Genomic DNA, 4,789 nt, shown 5'->3' with positions numbered 1-4,789 from the left:
CCCCCCCCCCCCCCCCCCCTCTTCCTATCCTGCTTCAGTATAAACACACTGTAGGTAATGGCAGGCCTGAGGCGGTATGTCTTAATAGCTGCAAGTGTACAAAATTGCAGGTCATGAAACAGATTTAACCCAGTTGCAGCAGTAATCATGGCCTGTACAACACGAGCAAAGCTGCAGCAGAGAAACTGCCAAAACCCACTCAGTGTTTTTCATGTAATCCTACAGATCCCACCGTGTTTGCTACCGAATGGCACCTGATGTGAGTGCATTTGATCCTAACCATGGGTATAAATGAATAGCTACACTAACTAGTTTATAATATGTAGTTGCCAAACCTCTTGTTAATTTATGTGGTAGGCGTGAAATATTTTTGAATTTGTTTTTAGTAGCAATTGTGAATGGAACTTGTGCTGCCTGGATTTATGCATCACCACTGATGACCTACTGTCAATCTACATAAACAATCTTAGGAAATTAACTCTAAACACTAACACTAAATTAGCAATGCTATCAGAAATTTGCATCACTCTCTCCTCTGGTTATTCAGGTACTTGGTTTTCTTGGTTTCTTGTGCCCATTTCATCTAGAAACACTTTTTGATTTTATTTGTAAAAAAAAATAAAAAAAATCATATTTTGGTTTAGCTTGGATTGAGCACTGTGTGTATTTTTTTTTAAAAGAGCGGTTGCATGCTGCTTTCCACACACTCGATGTATCGTTCATGACAAAAGTCAAATGACCTGACTTGGATAAACTATGATCTACTAACACAGTGTAGCTGCAGCACAACCCTGTCCAGAATTAGACTGGACTACAGTTGAAAGCAGCCGCAGGTCACATGAAATACAGGAGAGTACGTCAACGTGGTCAAATATCACTGGCAGCCTATTTGTGCTGTACCAAGGTGTTCAAATGTCACTAACCCTGTAAATCTCACAGCCCAGTATGTTTGTGTGTGTGCTTGTGTGTGTGGTCCTTTACTAACGTATTACCTTGTATAAAAATAATTACCACTAATCCTAGAGGAACAACAACACCAGTTTGACTGCAGATATGAATGTCAACTATAATAAATCTGAACACACTACAATTTTAAAGAAGACTCAACTTTAAACTGGAAAAAAACATGATTATTTCCTAACATTTTGCTGGGTAATCTGTTGTCCCATATTTTAATTGCACCACTTAAATAAAACAGACAGTTGCACCACTTAAATAAAACAGACAGTTGTCTACTCTGTTATAAAAACATTATATTACAAAACTTGCCAGAAAATATTGCTCTTTTGGTCAACTTACTGTGGTGTGGATTCAGTCCAGCATCTAGAATCTATTGGCAAATGCTGCCAACCAATACAATACAAACTGTCAGACACAACAGTATTGCTGGTAGGGTTACAACAGCTACCACTAAGAGGTACAGTGATTTCAATGCTTTCTGGTTTCACAAGATATAGTCATGTGTTGGTTTTGTCAATCAAGTCATAAGAAAGACATGGTTTCTGAGTGAAGTTGACCATTTGACCTCAGAGGAACTGATCGAAAATCAGTTCCACTGGATACAACTGTAAGCCGCCGGAGTAACAGATATAGGTTTGTATAACAATACAAGACGACAATGTGTAATTAGAATTTAATCTTACAACTGGCCGACAAGTTGTATAAGTCATTAATGTTATTCTTTTTGTATTTTCAGAGCTCCTGTTGTGAAATATAAGACAGATGGGAGAGCTGGAAACAATCAAGTAAGGAGGCACGGACATGACAGGACACGTGGCTGTATCAGATATGTAAACATGCAAAGTCACATGCCAGCAACGGCCCTCTCATGAGCCTGAACAAGAACCAAGCTCTGCTCCAAACATTACAGCACAATGGATGTTATCACATGCCGTGATTTGATCAGAGTCAGCAAGCAGACTTGGCTCATTTGGATTCTCTCGTGTTTGTCCACTTACATAACTTTGCCTCCGTCTCTCTCATGTTCTCTGTCCACCGTCTCCTATCTGTCAGCCTGTTTGTTCCTGATCTCTCTCCCTCTCTCTCCTCGTCACCAAGCAGCCCATAATTTCACAGTTGCTCAGCTCTTTCACTTCACTGCTGCTGGCTGGTAACCACGGAGAATTAACCTCACGCCTAGGAAATGCCCCATGGCAGTGAGCTGCTCTATTCAGCTCTTTATGTTCATTCATCCTCTAGACTTAGTGAAATTACACACACATACACACAAACTCTCTCTCGGTGAGGAAGTATTCAACTAGAGAGTTCAGCAGGGAGACATGACAGACAGAGAAGGAAATACAGAGACAAGAAAGAACTTCAAATGTTACAGATTACACATCTAATTTAGAGTGAGGAGTTAAGTTTGTCATAGTAATCCTGTACACCAGCAGATGGCAGCAGTGACCTAACCTCCTCCTCTGTCCTGCCCTTGAATGACTTTAGTGTTTAAGACACATCTCATCCCCACAGCCAGTCATTTCACCATTTGGTTTGTGAAAATGTTCCGTTGTTGGTTGTGGCACTAACATGTTACCTGACTGATGAGACTTGAGACTTTGAAACTAAAACACTTCAGAGATAAAAACATTGTCATAGAGTACCAGTTAAAAACAAAGATCAGAGACCAACAACATTAAGATCTGAACCAGCAATGCGTGTGAACCTGACATCTAAACGCAGTTTCAGCACTAGAGAAAGAGAAAAGTGAATGCAATGTTAATCTTCTCCCAGGTGCCTAGTTTGTGGTAGATCAATTTGCATTGCTCAAAATTAAAGTTTAATATTACACAGCCTTGACCAATAACATCTTACCGTATAATACGACACAACAAAACAGTAAACAAGCTCATAAAGCTTCAGGACGTCCTGAAGAACTTCACAGTTTACACAAAACTGGAACAAATAAGCTTCAAATAAGCTTTTCAGGCCTACTGTAACTGACTACACTATACTGCTGTATCCAGTGATCCTTTGTCCACCACCATACCTAAGCACAATACATCAGGAAGTAACCCCCTAGGGTGTAACCTGCCTCTTGCCCAGTGTATACATTAGTATTACCAACCCTAACCCTGGACTGAATAGATGGATAGCTTAACAGTAGAGCTAAGTTTCAGAGTGTTCAAGGTGAAAATCTTCCATCAGAAGCTCCAGATTTCTTAATGCCTTGCTTCATGGCTGTTATGGGGTAAAGGATGAAGGGACCAAAGTCATGTTCATAATAATACAAGAAACTGAGATCATGGTCAAGGGTGGGAGGATGTGTGCTACAGCAAACTACAGGAAGGGCCTTGTCCTGTTGTTTGTGTGTGTGTAAGAAAATGCCACAGTCTCAATCACTGCTGAACCAACTCTTTAGTCTGGTGCTGTGCCAGTGCTCAGTCACCCTCACAGCCTTGTTGAAGTGGCTTGTGGCTTTTCAGGCAGTATTCAGCACCCATTCTCTTTCTCTGGGCCCACTGCTCACTACCCCTCAGGATCCCAAGCTCCTTATCACATAGTGGCTTAGCACTGCTGCATTTAACATTTGTCTTTCGAAGTCTGATCACAAGAGACACAAGACGGTGTGCTGGCTCATCACTTAGTGTAATGGCCATGCATTGTGATACTGCAGCTCTGACTTGTCATAAAACTATGATTTTAAATTCTGTCTGTTGTTTCCAGGTTGGGACAACCTAGACTGCTACATGATTAGCAATGCGAGAAAAAAAATAATAAATCTGAATCAATATCCATTAATATTTTATGTGTTTTCACTTCAGTTGTTAAAAGCATCTGGCAGACACTTGGTCCAGACGGGCTCATTCAGACTGTAAAGAGAAAGGAGATGGGCCACAGCACAGTTTCTGACCACTGGAGACAAGACATCAGTGTCCCTCTGCTGCCTCGGAGAGAAGGATGAGTTGTGAGAGAGAAAAAGAGACGGAGAGATGAGTGGAAGAGCTGACAGATAGAGTCAGTCCACTGGGAGCTCATGCTGGCTCCAGCATCGAGCAGAGGTCCCCTGGAGCTGCTTTAATGACAGGATGTGACATTAGAAAAGGGTCACAAGAGAGGGACAGTTTCTCACAGCTCCACATGCCTCACCCTCACACACATCTTTCTCAGCCTACAATGATCCTCTCAGCTTATTCAAAAACCACTGCAGGCTGTTATTACAGTAAACTTTTAATTGGGTTAAATTTTGATGTAGAACTTCTTTGATATATAGCTCTATTTTGTTCACTCAGACAATGAAGCCAGATGAGCATTTAACAGCAGAATGACAGTTGAATGATGTATTTATGCATCTAGTGCTGATTCAACACTGCTAATGGATTCCAGTGAGTTCTGTCCAGCTATGGTTACAACGTATGCACACAACATTACCAGTAATGGTCTCTGCATCTCTGTAGGCGGCTGTGAACTCCTGGAATGCAGCTGGCAGACTTGCTTCACTGACATACTCCTCCTCTTCCTCCTCTTCGCTGAGAAACAGGAGCCCTGGGTTGTGGAGCCGAGATGCGTGTTCGGAAGGTGGTTTAGGGGTCGGGGTGGAGGAGCAGGTGTGGGGAGGTGAAGTCTTCGGGTCCAGCTTGGCGCTGAGTGGTTACCGATTTAAAACACGACCAGCCATGGACAAAACTTGGACTTGCCAATACAGGAACGGGGACAAAACCAAATTAGACTTGTCTTGAGCACAATGTTGGACTGGAGAGGCCCAAACTGGTCAGGATGTCTCGAGCACAGGGCAAGTGGGAGTAGCAGAACCACGACCAGAACAATAGACTTCACTCCATACCTGAGA

General features: G+C 42.2%; 1 protein-coding gene across 1 annotated transcript in view; it reads right to left on the bottom strand.

Moving 5' to 3' along the window:
* Positions 1-4,584, bottom strand: part of trak1a (trafficking protein, kinesin binding 1a) — a 37,047-nt gene extending 32,463 nt beyond the window's left edge. The window contains exon 1 of the mRNA XM_046043693.1: positions 4,372-4,584. The gene's annotated coding sequence lies outside the window, so the exon portion shown is untranslated. The remainder of the gene's footprint in view (positions 1-4,371) is intronic.
* Between the last annotated feature and the right edge of the window lie 205 nt (positions 4,585-4,789).

This window comes from Micropterus dolomieu, linkage group LG03, assembly GCF_021292245.1.
Source record: "Micropterus dolomieu isolate WLL.071019.BEF.003 ecotype Adirondacks linkage group LG03, ASM2129224v1, whole genome shotgun sequence".
NCBI classification, from domain to species: Eukaryota; Metazoa; Chordata; class Actinopteri; order Centrarchiformes; family Centrarchidae; genus Micropterus; species Micropterus dolomieu.
Note: the sequence above shows the minus strand (reverse complement) of the source record. Positions and strands in the feature narration are given on the sequence as shown.